This window comes from Scyliorhinus torazame, chromosome 17 (genome assembly GCF_047496885.1).
Source record: "Scyliorhinus torazame isolate Kashiwa2021f chromosome 17, sScyTor2.1, whole genome shotgun sequence".
Taxonomy (NCBI): domain Eukaryota; kingdom Metazoa; phylum Chordata; class Chondrichthyes; order Carcharhiniformes; family Scyliorhinidae; genus Scyliorhinus; species Scyliorhinus torazame.
This window is the reverse complement of record NC_092723.1, coordinates 190,239,592-190,260,987: the sequence shown is the minus strand read 5'-3', so window position 1 is coordinate 190,260,987 and position 21,396 is coordinate 190,239,592.

The following is a 21,396-nucleotide window of genomic DNA, read 5'->3' as shown; positions in this document are numbered from 1 at the left end:
GTCTGAATAAAGATTGTAGACTTCCAGTTAACACAAATACTTTATTCAATGGGTTTGTTCTGTTTCCAGAGCTTAACTAGATATAATACAGTCAAGAGGTATGACCAGTGAAGCTAAGGTAAGCTGCCTATGCTGAGCTGTCTCTGTCTGCTGCTGCTCACTAGTCCTGTGCTTCTGAAAGACGCAAATCCTGCCTTGGGCTCGACCCTTTATACCCGTCTCTGATGCTGCCCTTGATGCTATAGAACATAGGACATTACAGCGCAGTACCGGCCCTTCGGCCCTCGATGTTGCGCCGACCTGTGAAACCACTCTAAAGCCCATCTACACTATTCCCTTATCGTCCATATGTCTATCCAATGACCATTTGAATGCCCTTAGTGTTGGCGAGTCCACTACTGTTGCAGGCAGGGCATTCCACACCCTTACTACTCTCTGAGTGTGGCTGTTATATCTGTGCTGCAGTCCCTGGTGTATGTGCAGATGTACAGATCACTACAGGCTAGGCCCCAGCATTTATTGCCCATCCCTAGTTGCTCTTCAGAAGGTGGTGGTGAGCTGCCTTCTTGAATCTCTGCAGTCGTTGAGGTGTTCGTACACCCACAGTGCTGTTAGGGAGAGTTCCAGGATTTTGACCCAGTGACAGTGAAGCAACGGCGATATATTTCCAAGTCAGGATGGTGAGTGACTTGGAGGGGAACCTCCAGGTGCTGGGGTTCCCAGGTATCTGCTGCTCTTGTCCTTCGAGATGGTACTGGTCGTGGGTTTGGAAGGTGCTGTCTAAGGAATCTTGATGAGTCACTGCAGTGCATCTTGTAGATGGTATATAAAGCTGCCACTGTGTGCGGTGGTGGAGGGTTTGAATATTTGTGGAAGGGGGAACAATCAAAATCCTCTCTTGTCGGAGATGATCATTGCCTGGCACTGGTGCAGCACAAATGTAACTTGCTGGCAGTGATATGTCCTCTTTAAACATTCTACAATTTTGCAAAGATAGTAACTGAATTAACTGGGAATTCACACAGTAGTAACAGCCGATTAACACCATTATTGACTTAATAATAATCGTTATCATTGTCACAAGTAGGCTTACATTAACACTGCAATGAAGTTACTGTGAAAATTCCCTGGTCGCCACATTCCGGCGCCTGTTCGGGTACACGGAGGGAGAATTCAGAAAGTCCAATTCGCCTAACAGCGCGTCTTTCAGGACATGTGGGAGGAAACCGGAGCACCCAGAGGAAACCCACGCAGACACGGGGAGAACGTGCAGACTCCGCACAGACAGTGACCCAAGCCGGAATCGAACCTGGGACCCTGGAGCTGTGAAGCAACAGTGCCAACATCTGTTCCTTTGGTAAGCTTGCCTGAGCTGAGAAGCATTTGTTCTTGTTGATAGCTGCAATCAATGGTGATTGGACATATGCTTTATTTACTCTATTATTCAACACGGACCACGTACCAGGGACCGATGTGGGTGATGTGATCGATGGTCTTCACTCCGCTCTCAGATTGAGGCCAAGGTGCAACCTGACTTGACAGGGCAGCAGATTCTCTTCCTAAAAGGTAGACCTCTTTTTCATTTCTCCTGTAACATTTCTGTGGAGATGAATGAGGGAAGATGTGAGAATGCTGAGGCTATTGGTGATACAGGACCAAGGAGAGAGTAGAGATGATATGAGTAGGAGTATTACCTTAGCAACTTTGGTCAGGTCATTGAATTTCTTGTGCTATTATACAAGGTCCTGGATGGAACACACCTTGCACCACCTCACTCTATTGCCCCTGACCACTGGTGCTGGGAAATTTGTCTCGGAACTCCTCTGCCATCAGCAGAAGATAATTAATCTCTTCCACAAGGACCTCCACCACAGCAAAGGAAAATCAGGGGGCCGTTCCTGTATCATTTCCACTTGGAATTTCAGCTCAGAATTAAAATATCAACAACAACAGCCAAACTGCACGGGCGGGATTCTGCTGCCATGTGCATGCACGGCCTCTGACCCAGAAGTGTGGGGGCCGTATCTGCAGCTAAAATTGCGGGCTCCATGGCGGGTCCCTGCTCGCCCCCTGCAGGGCTGCGAATACATGGCCTTTTGACGCCAGTTTTTCTGGCATAAAAGGCCATAGTTTTTAACGACGGGGTGGGGACATAGTCCCAAAAACAGAGAATCCAGCCCGTGGACTGCCCTGGGGTGATGGCACTGATGTATGTGTGCCAACCCACCATTTGACAAGCTAACAGTGAGCAGGGCGTATCAGACTGGCACCTCCCTGGTCTTGGGCACACAATCCAATGCCACACTGTGCCTTTCAATGACATTATCGGGCATGTGTTCAGATAGCACTCCCCATCACTGCTCATGATAGAAATTAGTTTAATTCTCCCTATTGGCTGGAGATATAAAAATAAAGCAAATCTTACGTTTAATTGTCAAGATAAATAAAGGACCACCACAATGTACCCAGTGTATATTTTAATTAATGAATTCCATCTTAAATAAGGTTGGAACGGAAATATTCCTGAAATTGGTCATTTCACCGTCCCTTCTCCAACTTAAAACTAACATTAGTTATTGAGAAATTGATGGGCTCTGATAGGCCGAAGATTATTCAGAAATATTGTTGTTCGACACCATCAAGATATTATTTTATATTTTGGGCAGTTTGAATACTCAATGACAATCTCGGTTTACATATTTGAAGTTATCTCAAAATCTATTGCAATCTGATCATAAACATGATTTCACCAGGATGCAGATATTACCCCAAGAAACCAACCCTAAATAATAGACTGGCGTTAGGAGTTCAAACAATGCGTTTATCTTTTCAAATTTTGAATTAATGAGAGACTAAACTCTCCAAGCCAGTTAATGTGAGTGGTATCATTATCTCAGACACAGAACATGTGCTTCATTCCCAGTCTGAAATACATTTCTGATTTTCCATTTGTTAAGACCTGCACAAGAACGAGCAGGACAGACCAATTAGCCTGCCCGTGAGCCTCGTGCAATAGGAGCCTCCCCGCTGAGGAGCCGTAGCCTATGAGCGGAGTTAATGGACACTAGCATAAAAGCCAGCCCAGGTGAGGCACGTTTGTGTAGCCCCGGCTAGGACCTGGAGAATACTGTGTGTATAGTTTACTTTCCAATAAAATAGGTTTCTTTACGCCTCTCATTGTGGACTCCTGTGGGAGAAAACCGGAGCATCCGGAGGAAACCCCACAGACACAGGGAGAACGTGCAGACTCCGCACAGACAGTGACCCAAGCCGGGATTGAACCCGGCTCCCTGGCGCTGTGAAGCAGCAGTGCTAACCACTGGGCCACCGTGCCATTCTGTTTAGAATGTACTAAACATTCAAGTTTACACTTTTGCAGGTATAATGGTTTGGACTATGGAATCAAAAGTATAATTTTTAAATTTGTGAATGACACCAAGTTGGTGGGGGTGAGTCAATCCTGAGGGCCATGAATCCCAGAAATACATTAATACACCAGCAGAATGGGTGAACAGTCAGAAAATGAAGTTCAACATAGATTCATGTGAGGTAATTCATTTTGATAGGAAGATTATTGGAAGGAGAAAGACTAGATTGGAGGAATAAAGGGGTTGTCAGAGTACAGCATGGACGGGTTGGGCTGAATGGCTTGTTTCTGTGTTGTACATCCAATGTAACTAACACATTTAAATTGCCATGTGTGCAAAGTGACTCATTGCTGATGACACCAATCGAACCCTAATACACTGAGCACAGAGGATTTTCCTATTTATTTCTATTGCAAACTAATCTCCTTAATCGTCCTGAATAAACATGTCATTTCCATTTTATAATAGAGCAAGCATTTCAATTTGTGTTGAATTCACTCCAGGCCCAGGGTGGTATATTTCAAATCATTTCATCAGTTGTTGAATTGCAGTTTTCTCAAAGATGTACTGCTGGGTTTAATAAGACTCCAATGTCAATAACTAGCTGCAACATTTGGGGCATCTGCATAGAAACACACAGCTCCTTGGGCAATTTAAAAAGAGTTTGTTATAGATACAAATAGTTGAGGAACCTATAAGATCGACTGCAGATTGACCCCTTCATCTCTCAAGGACGTACTTTTCTGAATAATGTTAAATTGGCAGTTTGTTTGTGGTGGGATTGCTGCACGACAACTGAACTGTTCCTTAACTCTACAGAATGAAATTTTAAAAAGGTGGTCCTTTATCATGTTTTAATTTTTTTAATGTAAGGCAGTCCTTGTAAAAGAGACTAAGCAATGACCATATATATATATATTTGCAACGGTACGATGATTTTCAATTACAAAAAGACAGCTTTACTGCATCAGCAGGAAAAAAAATCAGTTTAATTTAAAAAGAAGCCAAAAGCAATTTATTCCCACTGTACACATTCCTTGGAGAAAGTGTTCATTTATTCCACATCGGCTTCTCGTTTACATTCAGCAGTTTCATTGTATGAATCAATAAAAAAGAAGTATTTTTGATGGACGGGCATTCTGGGGTATTCTAAAGCAACAGAGTGTCCTTTTCATTTAACGTTCTTGAATAGTCAGATCATTTAACAGCACTGGAGATTTCTCCAAATCTGTGCCACTTCAGATATCTATCGGCCATTATTTTCCTTATTCCTTATTCCGTTACTTTAAACGCTGACATACATTCCTGCTTCCATCTGTATTTCTGTTCATTCTGCTATTCATGTCTTTTCAATATTTTGTTTAAAAAGTCGCAAACCTCTCTCCCCTTGATCGTTCGATGATTTTTAAATTTTAGTTACTGACATTGAATTTTGAGAACTTTGTTCAGACCCCTCAATCTTTTTATGATCTAATGAAAATTGCATAAATTTGAATTTATAAAATGAATCTGAGATTTAAATATTTCTGGCATGATGTTTTTCTGAAAAAGTGTAACTCTGGAAATTGGTGGAAATGTTTGAATATTTAATTTCATGGTAAGTGTCTCAATTGCAGATTGACATCTAATTTATATTTTTGTACGGTTCTGATTCTGCTGCTGGGGCAAAGACAGTTTCAAACAGCGATGACCCTGAACACCGTGAGGATATTGGTCACAATCTGTCTGCAACGGAAATTGTTTGGGCAAGTGTTAAATCGGCGGTGGGAAGAACGCTGTGACAGAAGGAGAAATTACAGAACAAGGTGCATTTTGATACAATTCCAATACTCCCCCACTCTCCCACTCCCCCCACTCCCCTCCGGGTCTCCCTCCCGACCTGCACCTAGGCTGGGTTTTTTATACAACCATGGCTCTCCTTGTAAAGGGAAAGCCCCACCCCTTTTGTGGTGTTGGATGCTCTGAGGTACAGACGAACCAACACGGTTGCGATTGGTACAACGCAGTTTTATTCCAACTAGTTATTTACACATCTGTCTTGGTACTCAGCACGTGGTGACTGTGTGAGTGTCTTGTTAATGAGGTCCTGGCCTTGTCCAGTCTCCAGATGGACTGGCCAGCAGGTGTCGTGTTTCTTGTCTTCATAGATTTTCATAGAATTTACAGTGCAGAAGGAGGCCATTTGGCCCATCGAGTCTGCACCGGCTCTTGGAAAGAGCACCCTACCAAGGTCAACACCTCCACCCTATCCCCATAACCCAGTAACCCCACCCAACACTAAGGGCAATTTTGGACACTAAGGACAATTTATCACAGCCAATCCACCTAACCTGCACATCTTTGGACTGTGGGAGGAAACCGGAGCACCCGGAGGAAACCCACGCAGACACGGGGAGGATGTGCAGACTCCGCACAGACAGTGACCCAAGCCGGAATCGAACCTGGGACCCTGGAACTGTGAAGCAATTGTGCTATCCACAATGCTACCGTGCTGCCCCCTTATACTGTGTCTGCTCTTGTCTGTGATTGGCTGTCGTGTTATGTGTGCTAATTGGACTGTTGGTCTGTCTATCATGATGTGTGTGTTGTGATGTGTGTTTGAATATCATGACATCCCCCTTTTTTACAAGATTCTGTGCCTACGTGGTTATAAATATGAATGTGTCCTGAGTGCAGCTAAAGGTGTGTGTGCGTGATATTTACAGCATGTACATGTGGCGTAACTATATACAAGAGGCGATGTCAGGTGTGACATGCTAACGAGGTTGTACCATAACAAAAGAAGAAGAACGTTGAAATTTGGACCGATCAAACGAGACCTGGAACGATAAAACAGTGACATGTTACAATACAGTAGTTGCTAAAACTTGACGTGTGAACAGTCTCATAAGTCCAGTCTAGTAGGTGGGCGACGAATTTGGGTTGACCGCCTCAAGGGTGGGTCGAGAACCACCGGCTGAGGTGCGAGCCTGGCCACGGGCGGCGACAGAAGGGGCATGGTATATGGCAGCTCCACGAAGTCGCTATCAGGAACCAGTGGAGGACACGGCTCTGTGTGTGTGGTCCCGTTGTGAGCGTGGAAGTAGGCGAAGAGCCCGGCGATTGCGCCTACGCACGGATCCATCCGGCATGCGTACCAGGAACGAGCGGGGAGCCACGCGTCGGAGAACTTCGGCAGGTGCTGACCAGACACCGTCTGGTAGGTGGATGCGGCCGTTATCTCCAGGGGCCAGGGAGGGAAGATCAGTTGCCCTTGTGCTGTACGATCTTTTCTGGTGATCGCGCTGCAGTTGCATCCTATGCAGTACCGGAGCATGGTCTATTGTTGGTGCCAGGATGGAAGGCACAGTGGTTCTGAGGGCGCGACCCATCAGCAGCTGTGCTGGTGAGAGACCCGTGGCTAGTGGGGCCGAGCGATGGGCCAGCAGGGCGAGGTAGAAGTCCGACCCGGCAGCAGCAGCCTTGCAGAGGAGCCGCTTGGCAATGTGAACGCCCTTCTCCGCCTTTCCATTGGACTGAGGGTGCAGAGGGCTGGACGTCACGTGTGTGAAGCCATACGAAGCAGCAAAGGACGACCATTCATGGCTGGCAAAACAGGGCCCATTGTCCGACTTGACAGCCATCGGAATGCCGTGGCGAGCAAAGGTGTCTTTGCAGGCCCTGATGACAGCAGACAACGTCAGATCGTGCAGGCGTATGGCTTCTGGGTAATTGGAGAAGTAGTCCATGATGACAACATAGTCCATACCAAGCGCGTGAAACAGGTCGACACCCACCTTCGCCCAGGGGGACGTCACCAGCTCATGGGGCAGAAGCGTCTCAGGAGGTTGCGCCGGTTGAAACCTTTGGCAGGTTGTACAGTTGATCACCATGTTGGCAATATCGTCACTGATGCCCGGCCAGTATACCGCCTCTCGGGCCCTCCGTCTGCACTTCTCGACCCCCAAGGGGCCTTCGTGTATTTGATCGAGAACCAGCTGGCGCATGCTGTGCAGAATGACAATCCGGTCCAGCTTCAGAAGGACACCATCAATGATGGCTAGGTCGTCTCGTACATTATAGAACTGCTGGGCACTGCCCTTTGTGCCATCCTCCTGTCATGTGGCGCATCACTCGCTGTAAAAGGGGGTCGGCCGCTGTCTCTCGGCGGATACGGGCCAGACTGGAGTCGTCAGCCGGCAGATTTGCCGCTGTCAAGGCCACCTGTGCCTCGACCTGACATACGAACCCCTCCGCATCTGGCGGCGTGCTCACTGCTCTGGATAGGGCATCCGCCACGATGAGATCCTTCCCTGGAGTGTAGACCAGTTGGAAGTCATACCTCCTGAGTTTAAGTAGGATGCGCTGGAGGCAAGGGGTCATCTCGTTCAGGTCCTTGTTTATTATGCTGACCAGTGGGCGGTGGTCAGTTTCGACCGTGAACCGTGGAAGACCATAGACGGAATCGTGGAACTTGTCTAAACCGGTTAGCAAGCCCAGGCATTCTTTTTCGATTTGCGCGTAGCGTTGCTCTGTGGGGGTCATAGCCCGCGATGCATAGGCAACCGGGGCCCATGATGCAGTGTCATCCCTCTGCAGAAGCATTGCTCCAATGCCGGATTGGCTGGCATCAGTTGAGATTTTGGTGGGACGAGACGTGTCGAAGAACGCCAACACTGGTGCCGTGGTGAGTTTGCGTTTGAGCTCCTCCCATTCCAGCTGGTGTGTGTGTTGCCACTGGAACTCTGTAGATTTTTTGACAAGGTGGCGCAGAGTTGTTGTGTGGGAGTCAAGGTTGGGAATGAATTTCCCTAGGAAGTTGACCATGCCAAGGAATCGTAGGACAGCCTTCTTGTCGGTCGGCTACGGCATGGCTGTGACGGCGCTCACCTTGTCTGCATCCGGACGGACCCCTGACCGGGAGATGTGGTCCCCCAGGAACTTCAATTCGGTCTGGCCAAAGGCGCACTTGGCTCGGATGAGGCGCAGGCCGTTTTCCCGTATGCGGGCAAAAACGCGTTGGAGACGATGTATGTGCTCCTGCGGTGTGGTGGACCAGATGATGACATCGTCCACATATACGCGCACCCCTTCGATGCCTTCCATCATCTGCTCCTTGATTCTGTGGAAGACCTCGGATGCCGAGATGATGCCAAATGGCATCCGGTTGTAGCAGAATCTGCCGAAAGGGGTGTTGAAGGTACATAGCTTTCGGCTGGACGGGTCCAGTTGGATCTGCCAAAATCCTTTAGAAGCATCCAGTTTCGTGAATATCTTCGCCTGGGCCATTTCACTGGTGATCTCCTCCCGTTTGGGTATGGGATAATGTTCCCGCATAATGTTATTATTGAGGTCTTTGGGGTCTATACAGATGCGGAGCTCGCCAGAGGGCTTCTTGACACACACCATGGAGCTGACCCATGGCATGGGCTCCGTGACCCTGGATAGGACCCCTTGGTCCTGGAGATCCTGCAGCTGCAGCTTGAGGCGGTCTTTAAATGGCGCAGGAACCCTGCGAGGTGCGTGAACGACCGGGATGGCGTCCGGTTTGAGGCGAATTCGGTAGGTGTATGGCAGTGTTCCCATGCCTACGAATGCCTCCTGGTTGTGGGCGAGGAGCGATTGGAGCTGTGCGTTGAACTCTGCATCCGGGAAGTCAGACGTGCCGTCTGGAGAGAGAGAGACAGAATTCGTTGCACAAGGTGGAGAGCCTTACATGCCTGTGCGCCCAGCAGGGAGTCCTTCGATGAGCCAACTATCTCGAACGAGAGTGTGGCCGTGTGTGTTCTGTGTGTCACCTGGAGCTGGCAGGATCCCATGGCCGGGATAACGTTCCCGTTGTAGTCGACCAGCTTGCACCGGGATGGCTGGATTGGTGGTCTGACATTCATGGCATAGAATGCTGGCCATGCTATGAGGTTGGCGGATGCGCCAGTGTCCAGGCGGAAAGTGATCGGCGATTGGTTGACCGTCAGGGTGGCACTCCATTCATCGCCCGGATTGATGGTGTTGACCCGGTTCCTATCAATGACCGCAACCCGGAAGGCGTCTTGGTCATCTGTGTCGTCGGTTTGGATGTCGTGATGTGGAGGCTGGATGGTCCGCACGTGTCTGCGAGGTTGTCGGAGATGTGGAAGGTCCACAGGTTGAGCCGCTCGACAGTAGGCAGCGCAGTGGCCCATCTTGCCACAGCGTAGGCATTGTCGGGTTTTTGCAGGACATTGCCCTTTTAAATGTGCAGCTCCACAGTTGCCGCACGTCATGACATCATGGCGTTCGTTACGCCGCTGCGCATGTGCAGTTCGGTCTTGCGTCGGGCGCGCCTGCGCAGTGCGTCCCTCAGTGTTGCCGTAGGTTTTGGCGCGCACAAACGCGGGAGGCCTCAAAAAGCACGCAAAACGGCCGCCCTCGTCCGGGCCGCGAGCCGGGAGAAACTCGATTGCCTGGATGCGTTCGGCCTCGTGGGCGGCCTGGCTTGCCGATTCGACCGCTTTGGACCCCCTCCGTGCCGATTCGGTCGCCTGAAATTGGGCAAAGCGGCTGGTCGCATTTTCATGCAGGACACAGGCTTCCACTGCAGATCCTACGGTCAGGCCTTTAATTTTTAGAAGCTGCTGGTGTCGGCCACTGGAGGCCGGTTCACGAGTTCAGCCCTTTCTCAGGAGATAGCTATCGCCAGCGCTTGTTACAGGTCCAGGTGGGCCTCATCGCAGAGTCCACACACCAAACGGTCCCGGACTGTCTCATTCTGTGTCAGTCCAAATTTGCAAGTCTGAAAGTCACTCACTGACGCCGCTTGGGCCTGAGCATTTGCGTGGAACCGTTTCGGGTCGAAATGCCTCCCCACTAGGGTCACTAGGACGGCGAATCACCAGAATCTGGGTGGTCCGGGTAAGCCAGGCTCTTTATCACAACTGTAGGTGGACGTTCCACAAGCCGTCTGTAATTTTACAGTTTTTCCTGCATCGCCAGTAATTGTATTCGTTCGAAAAAAATAGTCCAAACGTTTAACATATTGTCCAATCATCTGAACCTGCATCAAAAGGTTCCAGCTTTCCTATGAGTGGAATTTAGATGGTTAGTACTGGGGTCTGCCGGAGCCTAGACGAGGTGGGCTGGGCGCGTAGCAACCGGTGTCGATGACAGCTCCACTGAATCCTCGTCGCCAGTATTGAATCTGTGGTTGGCAGAACGCAGAGACTGAAGTAAAAATTACAGAACAAGATATTTTTTGGTACAATCTCAATATTCCTCCACTGCACTCAGGTTCTCCTTCCCCGACCTGCAGCTAGGCCGGGATTTTTGTACAACTGAGGCTCTCCTTGTAAAGGGGAAACCCGCCCCCTTAAAGGGGAAGTTCATATTCCTAGGAGGTCATGGGAAATTGTTCTGATCCCGGGACCTCCATTGGGGTTTTAACAGAAAGACATTGTTCCGTAAAGGGCAGTTGATTGCTATGGACCAATCGGCAGTGCTTCATTTATATGTGGCATGAAGCAACAGCACTATTTAAATCTGGCCATTTGCATTTAGTCACTACCTTGTCTGGTAGGCGAGGATTGGACAATATGTAAAACCATGAAGTCAGGAATTCATCTGCTTCATTGCAAAGTCAAAAAGCTGGGGCTGGATTCTCCGCCCTGCTCCGCCACATTTCAGGTTCACCCGTCGATGAGATGCTCCGTTACACCGGCTGGTCAGTGGGGTTTTCCATTGTGGGGCAGCCCGACACCGTCGGGAAACCCCCGGGCTGCTGGAAACATGGAGCATCCGACGGCGGAGAATCCTGCCCCCGGTATTGTGGATTTCGCCATAATCTTTATCACCAGTTAATATTCAGTTAAAATACTTTCAAAAAATTAGTGATTAAAATAATATTACCCAAAATCAATGGCTTAATATTACAAATTACCTTTGGGAAAAGTGTTTTAATGCAAGTACATATTTTAATTTCATAATCATTCACTCAAACTCCGTTTCATTTTGCTTTATTGGGATTATTTGCCAACCTCACTAAAACTGGCCACCTTACCCAGTCAAAGAACAAAGAACAAAGAAATGTACAGCACAGGAACAGGCCCTTCGGCCCTCCAAACCCGTGCCGACCATACTGCCCGACTAAACTACAATCTTCTACACTTCCTGGGTCCGTATCCCTCTATTCCCATCCTATTCATGTATTTGTCAAGATGCCCCTTAAATGTCACTATCGTCCCTGCTTCCACCACCTCCTCCGGCAGCGAGTTCCAGGCGCCCACTACCCTCTGTGTAAAACACTTACCTCGTACATCTGGATAACTGGGGCTCTTTCTGGGGAAGGTGGGACCTCTACAGACAGGATGGTCTACATCTTAACCTGAGGGGCACAAATATCCTGAGGGGGAGATTTGTTAGTGCTCTTTGGGGGGGTTTAAACTAATGCAGCAGGGGCATGGGAACCTGGATTGTAGTTTTAGGGTAAGGGAGAATGAGAGTATAGAGGTCAGGAGCACAGATTTGACGTCGCAGGAGGGGGTCAGTGTTCAGGTAGGTGGTTTGAAGTGTATCTACTTCAATGCCAGGAGTATACGAAACAAGGTAGGGGAACTGGCAGCGTGGGTTGGTACCTGGGACTTCGATGTTGTGGCCATTTCGGAGACATGGATAGAGCAGGGACAGGAATGGATGTTGCAGGTTCCGGGGTTTAGGTGTTTTAGTAAGCTCAGAGAAGGAGGCAAAAGAGGGGGAGGTGTGGCGCTGCTAGTCAAGAGCAGTATTACGGTGGCGGAGAGGATGCTAGATGGGGACTCTTCTTCCGAGGTAGTATGGGCTGAAGTTAGAAACAGGAAAGGAGAGGTCACCCTGTTGGGAGTTTTTTATAGGCCTCCTAATAGTTCTAGGGATGTAGTGGAAAGGATGGCGAAGATGATTCTGGATATGAGCGAAAGTAGTTATTATGGGAGACTTTAACTTTCCAAATATTGACTGGAAAAGATATAGTTCGAGTACAATAGATGGGTCGTTTTTTGTACAGTGTGTGCAGGAGGGTTTCCTGAAACAATATGTTGACAGGCCAACAAGAGGCGAGGCCACGTTGGATTTGGTTTTGGGTAATGAACCAGGCCAGGTGTTGGATTTGGAGGTAGGAGAGCACTTTGGGGATAGTGACCACAATTCGGTGACGTTTACGTTAATGATGGAAAGGGATAAGTATACACCGCAGGGCAAGAGTTATAGCTGGGGGAAGGGCAATTATGATGCCATTAGACGTGACTTGGGGAGGATAAGGTGGAGAAGTAGGCTGCAAGTGTTGGGCACACTGGATAAGTGGGGCTTGTTCAAGGATCAGCTACTGCGTGTTCTTGATAAGTATTTACCGGTCAGACAGGGCGGAAGGCGTCGAGCGAGGGAACCGTGGTTTACCAAGGAAGTGGAATCTCTTGTTAAGAGGAAGAAGGAGGCCTATGTGAAGATGAGGTGTGAAGTTTCAGTTGGGGCGATGGATAGTTACAAGGTAGCGAGGAAGGATCTAAAGAGAGAGCTAAGACGAGCAAGGAGGGGACATGAGAAGTATTTGGCAGGAAGGATCAAGGAAAACCCAAAAGCTTTCTATAGGTATGTCAGGAATAAGCGAATGACTAGGGAAAGAATAGGACCAGTCAAGGACAGGGATGGGAAATTGTGTGTGGAGTCTGAAGAGATAGGCGAGATACTAAATGAATATTTTTCGTCAGTATTCACTCAGGAAAAAGATAATGTTGGGGAGGAGAATGCTGAGCCCCAGGCTAATAGAATAGATGGCATTGAGGTACGTAGGGAAGAGGTGTTGGCAATTCTGGAAAGGCTGAAAATAGACAAGTCCCCGGGACTTGATGGGATTTATCCTAGGATTCTCTGGGAGGCCAGTGAAGAGATTGCTGGACCATTGGCTCTGATTGTTATGTCATCATTGGCTACAGGAATAGTGCCAGAGGACTGGAGGACAGCAAATGTGGTCCCATTGTTCAAAAAGGGGAGCGGAGACAACCCCGGCAACTATAGACCGGTGAGCCTCACGTCTGTAGTGGGTAAAGTCTTGGAGGGGATTATAAGAGACAAGATTTATAATCATCTAGATAGGAATAATATGATCAGGGATAGTCAGCATGGCTTTGTGAAGGGTAGGTCATGCCTCACAAAACTTATTGAGTTCTTTGAGAAGGTGACTGAACAGGTAGACGAGGGTAGAGCAGTTGATGTGGTGTATATGGATTTCAGCAAAGCGTTTGATAAGGTTCCCCACGGTAGGCTATTGCAAAAAGTACGGAGGCTGGGGATTGAGGGTGATTTAGAGATGTGGATCAGAAATTGGCTAGCTGAAAGAAGACAGAGGGTGGTGGTTGATGGGAAATGTTCAGAATGGAGTACAGTCACAAGTGGAGTACCACAAGGATCTGTTCTGGGGCTGTTGCTGTTTGTCATTTTTATCAATGACCTAGAGGAAGGCGCAGAAGGGTGGGTGAGTAAATTTGCAGACGATACTAAAGTCGGTGGTGTTGTCGATAGTGTGGAAGGATGTAGCAGGTTACAGAGGGATATAGATAAGCTGCAGAGCTGGGCTGAGAGGTGGCAAATGGAGTTTAATGTAGAGAAGTGTGAGGTGATTCACTTTGGAAGGAATAACAGGAATGCGGAATATTTGGCTAATGGTAAAGTTCTTGAAAGTGTGGATGAGCAGAGGGATCTAGGTGTCCATGTACATAGATCCCTGAAAGTTGCCACCCAGGTTGATAGGGTTGTGAAGAAGGCCTATGGAGTGTTGGCCTTTATTGGTAGAGGGATTGAGTTCCGGAGTCGGGAGGTCATGTTGCAGCTGTACAGAACTCTGGTACGGCCGCATTTGGAGTATTGCGTACAGTTCTGGTCACCGCATTATAGGAAGGACGTGGAGGCTTTGGAGCGGGTGCAGAGGAGATTTACCAGGATGTTGCCTGGTATGGAGGGAAAATCTTATGAGGAAAGGCTGATGGACTTGAGGTTGTTTTCGTTGGAGAGAAGAAGGTTAAGAGGAGACTTAATAGAGGCATACAAAATGATCAGGGGGTTGGATAGGGTGGACAGTGAGAGCCTTCTCCCGCGGATGGATATGGCTGGCACGAGGGGACATAACTTTAAACTGAGGGGTAATAGATATAGGACAGAGGTCAGAGGTAGGTTCTTTACGCAAAGAGTAGTGAGGCCGTGGAATGCCCTACCTGCTACAGTAGTGAACTTGCCAACATTGAGGGCATTTAAAAGTTTATTGGATAAACATATGGATGATAATGGCATAGTGTAGGTTAGATGGCTTTTGTTTCGGTGCAACATCGTGGGCCGAAGGGCCTGTACTGCGCTGTATTGTTCTATGTTCTATGTTCTATCTGCTCTAAACTTTGCCCCTCGCACCTTAAACCTATGCCCCCTAGTAATTGACCCCTCTACCTTGGGGAAAAGTCTCTGACTATCCACTCTGTCTATGCCCCTCATAATTTTGTAGACCTCTATCAGGTCTCCCCTCATCCTCCTTCGTTCCAGTGAGAACAGGCCGAGTTTATTCAACCGCTCCTCATAGCTAATGCCCTTCATACCAGGCAACATCCTGGTAAATCTCTTCTGCACCCTCTCGAAAGCCTCCACATTCTTCTGGTAGTCTGGCGACCAGAATTGAACACTATACTCCAAGTGTGGCCTAGCTAAGGTTCTATGCAGCTGCAACATGACTTGCCAATTCTTATACTCAATGCCCCGGCCAATGAAGGCAAGCATGCTGTATGCCTTCTTGACTACCTTGACCACCTGTGTTGCCCCTTTCAGTGACCTGTGGACCTGTACACCTAGATCTCTCTGACTGTCAATACTCTTGAGGGTTCGACCATTCACTGTATATTCCCTACTGTATTAGACCTTCCAAAATGCATTACCTCACATTTGTTCGGATTAAACTCCATCTGCCACCTCTCCGCCCAAGTCTCCAAACAATCTAAATCCTGCTGTATCCTCAGACAGTCCTCATCGCTATCCACAATTCCACCAACCTTTGTGTCGTCCACAAACTTACTAATCAGACCAGTTACATTTTCCTCCAAATCATTTATATATACTACGAACAGCAAAGGCCCCAGCACTGATCCCTGTGGAACACCACTAGTCACAGCCCTCCAATCAGAAAAGCACCCTTCCATTGCTACTCTCTGCCTTCTATGACCTAGCCAGTTCTGTATCCATCTGGCCAGCTCACCCCTGATCCCGTGTGACTTCACCTTTTGTACCAGTCTGCCATGGGGGACCTTGTCAAAGGTCTTACTGAAGTCCATATAGACAACATCCACTGCCCTACCTGCATCAATCATTTTTGTGACCTCTCGAAAAACTGTATCAAGTTAGTGAGACACGACCTCCCCTTCACAAAACCGTGCTGCCTCTCGTTAATACGTCCACTTGCTTCCAAATGGGAGTAGATCCTGTTCGAAGAATTCTCTCCAGTAATTTCCCTACCACTGACGTAAGGCTCACCGGCCTGTAGTTCCCTGGATTATCCTTGCTACCCTTCTTAAACAAAGGAACAACATTGGCTATTCTCCAGTCCTCCGGGACATCACCTGAAGACAGTGAGGATCCAAAGATTTCTGTCAAGGCCTCAGCAATTTCCTCTCTAGCCTCCTTCAGTATTCTGGGGTAGATCCCATCAGGCCCTGGGGACTTATCTACCTTAATATTTTTCAAGACGCCCAACACCTCGTCTTTTTGGATCTCAATGTGACCCAGGCTATCTACACTTCCTTCTCACATACTGATGCAAAATATTAATTTAGTACCTCGCCCATTTCCTCTGGCTCCACACATAGATACCCTCCCCTGTCCTTCAGTGGGCCAACTCTTTCCCTGGCTACCCTCTTGCTTTTTATGTCCGTGTAAAAGCCTTGGGGTTTTCCTTAACCCTGTTTGTCAATGACTTTTCGTGACCCCTTTTAGCCCTCCTGACTCCTTGCTTAAGTTCCTTCCTACTTTCCTTATATTCCACACAGGCTTTGTCTGTTCCCAGCCTTTTAGCCCTGACAAATGCCTCCTTTTTCTTTTTGACGAGGCCTACAATATCTCTCGTTATCCAGGGTTCCTGAAATTTGCCGTATTTATCCTTCTTCCTCACAGGAACATGCCGGTCCTGAATTCCTTTCAACTGACACTTGAAAGCCTCCCACATGTCAGATGTTGATCTACCCTCAAACATCCGCCCCCAATCTAGGTTCTCCAGTTCCCGTCTAATATTCCTATAATTAGCCTTCCGCAAATTTAGCACATTCACCCTAGGACCACTTGTCCAGCACTTTAAAACTTACTGAATTGTGGTCACTGTTTCCCGAAATGCTCCCCTACTGAACCTTTTACAACCTGGACGGGCTCATTCCCCAATACCAGGTCAAGTACAGCCCCTTCCCTAGTTGGACTATCTACATATTGTTTTAAGAAGCCCTCCTGGATGCTTACAAACTCTGCCTCGTCCAAGCCCCGAGCACAAGTGAGTCCCAGTCAATATTGGGGAAGCTAAAGTCTCCCATCACAACAACCCTGTTGCTTTTACTCCTTTCCAAAATCTGTCTACCTATCTGCTCCTCTATCTCCCGCTGGCTGTTGGGAGGCCTATAGTAAACCCCCAACATTGTGACTGCACCCTTCTTATTCCTGATCTCTACCCATATAGCCTCACTGCCCTCTGAGGTGGCCTCCCGCAGTACAGCTGTGATATTCTCCCTAACCAGTAGCGCAACTCTTCCGCCCCTTTTACATCCCCCTCTATCCCGCCTGAAACATCTAAATCCTGGAACGTTTAGCTGCCAATCCTGTCCTTCCCTCAACCAGGTCTCTGTAATGGCAACAGCATCATAGTTCCAAGTACTAATCCAAGCTCTAAGTTCATCTGCCTTACCCGTAATACTTCTTGCATTAAAACATATGCACTTCAGGCCACCTGTCCCGCTGTTTTCAGCAACATCTCCCTGTCTGCTCTTCCTCAGAGCCATACTGGCCCTATTCCCTAGTTCTCCCTCAATCTTTTCACCTTCTGACCTATTGCCCCGGTACCCACCCCCCTGCCATACTAGTTTAAACCCTCCCGTGTGACACTCGCAAACCTTGCGGCCAGGATATTTATGCCTCCCCAGTTTAGATGCAACCCATCCTTATATAGGTCATACCTGCCCCGGAAGAGCTCCCAGTGGTCCAGATAACTGAAACCCTCCCTCCTACACCAACTGTTTAGCCACGTGTTTAGCTGCTCTATCTTCCTATTTCTAGCCTCACTAGCACGTGGCACAGGGAGTAATCCAGATATTACAACCCTAGAGGTCCTGTCTTTTAAATTTCTGCCTAGCTCCCTGAACTCCTGCTGCAGGACCTCATGCCCTTCCTGCCTATGTCATTAGTACCAATATGTACCATGACCTCTGCCTGTTTGCCCTCCCCCTTCAGGATGCCCGCTACCCATTCTGAGACATCATGGACCCTGGCACCAGGGAGGCAACATACCATCCTGGAGTCTCTTTCACGTCCACAGAAGCACCTATCTGTGCCCCTGACTAGAGAGTCGTGTATGACTATTGCTCTTCTGCACTTTGACCCTCCCTGCTGAACATCAGAGCCAGCCGTGGTGCCACTGCTCTGGCTGCTGCTGTTTTCCCCTGATAGGCTATTCCCCCCGACAGTATCCAAAGGGGTATACCTGTTCGAGAGGGGGACAACCACAGGGGATTCCTGCACTGACTGCCTGCCCCTTCTGGTGGTCACCCATCTCTCTGCTTGCACCTTGGGTGTGACCAAATCTCTATAACTCCTATCTATGACGCTTTCCGCCACCTGCTCCTAAGTGCATCCAATTGCTGCTCCAACCGAACCACGTGGTCTGTAAGGAGCTGCCATTGGTTACAATTGCTGCAGATGTAGTCAACTGGGACGCTGGAAGCGTCACAGATCTGCCACATCTCACAGTTGGAGCACTGCACCCCGCTGAGTGACATTTAAGCACTAGTTAATTAATTTAAAATAAACACCTGAATTATTGTTAGTTTGAGTTACAATTAACGATATGGCCCTGATGCTAGATTACTGTAAAATTAAATGCTAATGTACTGATCTCTGCCCTCGGGTTTAGTTCCTCCACTATCTAGTTAATCAATTAGATTTATTTTGCAATATTATTTTTTTTTTCAAATTTAACAGATTCCCAACCAGCCAATCAGGTCACAGCTTTACGGTGATGTCACTTCAGTTTTTCCTCTCCACACAATTTGAAAAGGTAATAAAATCACTTACCTTCCCAGGATGCTCTCTGGTTCTCTCCCTGAAGATTAACAGTTACAAAGCCAGAAGAAAGAAAACAAAACGATAGGGAAAAAGGCACCTCCTCGCACTCTGCAGTGAATTACCCAGTTCCAATCCCCACTCTGGCTGCCTCTCATTCAGGCTGTCTCGACTTCATCCTGCACAAGTCCTGTGTTTACAGACTCTGGATTCTTTTGCCACACCTTCCATTAATTTGATATATTTTGGAGAAAATTAGGGTAACAAATACTCAAAGGAATGTGATTTATTTGGGGATCTGGAGAAGTTGTGTGGTGTAGTGTCACCGTGGAGGTTACATTCCCCATGCGAGGTGCAGGTTGATGATCAACAAGCAAATCCTCATGTGAAACAATCTTCCGGCAGGATTCTCTGGTGTGCCGGCAGCGCACCCTCACCACGGGATTCCCGGCGGTGTGCAGTGGCCACAATGGAAAATCCCATTGACAAGTGGCAGGATGCAGAATGCCGCTGCCGGTGAGGGTGCGCTGGCAAGGAAAACGCAGCTGGCGGTCCGGAGAATCCAGCCCCACGTGACTGGCGGACAGTAAGTGTGTGAGAGAGTCTTGTTCAGCCGGGGTTGATGCAGGATGATCCCATCAAGCCAAGGCCCTGGTTTCAGGCCAGTGATCTGCTGCAGGAAAAGCGAGCTACAGAAAACAGAAGAAAGGGTATCATTTGTCTGCCTCAAGTCTTCAAAGTCTGAGTAAGTTTGGGATTTGAGTTAAATACCTGGATTTGAATGACCTGTGTGGAGTTTTAAGTGAATGGGTATCACTGACGGGTTCACTGCCAGGAAGCCGGCCTGATTGGGAGTCAGACTCAAGCAATCCAGGTAACCCTGCAATTCCGGGATGTGGCCAATCGCAGGAGGAGGATCCAAAGGGTGAGCAGAGGGTGGCTGATTGTGGAAGGGGAGGTTGGGCTGCCCAGACAGGTTTTCCGATCCAGCTGCTGTCTGACGGCCCTTACCTGAGGTTAGAAACCCAGTCCTCAGGGATAAATGGTGAGCTGACACTTCCCTCACAATATTTAAAATGTTTCCGGTTACACGACTCCAGCATCGTGAGTGCTGCATCCCGGAGCATCGAAGGCCTCAGGACGTGGTAAGCAGCAGGCCGCCCGCCTCTGATGTGCATCCTGGGGTCACACCTAGACCCAGCGGCAGTGCACGGAGAGCTGAGATCAACGATCACTGAGAGGGCTTGGGGGGGGCGGTGACACCATCGGTAGTTAGGGACGGTTGGGGGTCATTATTTTACTGGTGCACCATTAAACAGGCGTTGTACTCAAGACATGTGGAGCCTCTGCCTCATTGTTCCGCACTGCGAGCTAGCCCGTTCCCCCCTTCCCCGTTCACCCTCCACCCTCCCCCAGCCCCAGACCCCAGGACCCCCGCCTGCCCCCATCCCTCAAGGCACAAGGGGGCCGTTCGATAGGGGGTCCTTCCCATTACTGCGATGGAGATTGGTCTTAGTTGGTGATTATTGGTTTGTCGCCACAGCTGGATCCTCATCCCACCAATGGGAGCAGGCCGGTTAAATCGGAGAACGATTGGCGCCCGGTGTGGTTCCCGATTTCAGTCTCTCCCACGATCTAACCAGCTCGCCCGTACTCTCACTCAGCGCAACGTGGCGGGAAATCGCCCACAGTATTTCAGAATAGCTGGAGTGGGCTGGAGGGATGGATGGAGGGATAGAGGGATGGATGGAGGGACAGAGAGGTGGAGGGATGGAGGGCGGATGGAGGGATGGATGAAGTAATAGAGGGACGGATGGAGGTACGGAGGAATAGAGGGATGGATGGAGGGATAGAGGGATGTATGGAGAGATGGAGGGGTGGAGGGTTGGAGGGCGGATGGAAGGATGGAAGGGGTGGGGGATGGAGGATGGACAGATGGAGGAACGGAGGGATGGACGAACGGAGGGATGGAGGAGACCCACTCTCTGTTTTACTAATAAGACATCTTTGGATTGCAATAAAATAGTTTGAAATGCTTCTCAGAAACTGAACACGAGGAGGTGAAACCTCACCTTTGTTTTTCTATTTCACAGTTTTCGGTCGTATCAAATTCCAAACGGTTATTAGAAACGGGGACAATCATTTCCAACTATATTAAATATTCTTTATCACAGAATCAGAATCCTATCTTGTTTCAAATTGTTAGACCTATACAAACATAGGAAGGTACGAGTTAGGATCAGGAGGGGCCACTCGGCCCCTCGAGCCTGCTTTCCCATTCAATACGATCATGGCAGAACCGATTGTAATCTCAACCCCACATTCCTGCCCATCCCCGATAATCTTTCACCCCTTGTTCATCAAAAATCTATCTCGCTCTGCCGTTAAAGATTCAGCTTCCATCGCCTTTTGGGAAAAAATGTTCCAGAGACTCTCAACCCTTTGAGAGAAAACAAGTTTCCTCATCTCTGTTTAAATGGGCGACCCCTTATTTTTAAACAGTGACCCCCCCCACTTCTAGATTCTGCCACAGGAGGAAACATTCTCTCCACATCCACCTGGTGTGACCCCTCAGAACCTTAAAGGTTTCAATCAAGTCGCCTCTCCCTCTTCTAAACTCCAGTCGATATAAACCTAACCTCTCCACCCATTCCTCGTATTCGTCAAATAAACCGGCACCCAGCGAGTAACTGGGCGGCAAGGTGGCCCAGTGGTTAGCACTGCTGCCTCACAGCGCCATGGACCCGGGTTCAATACA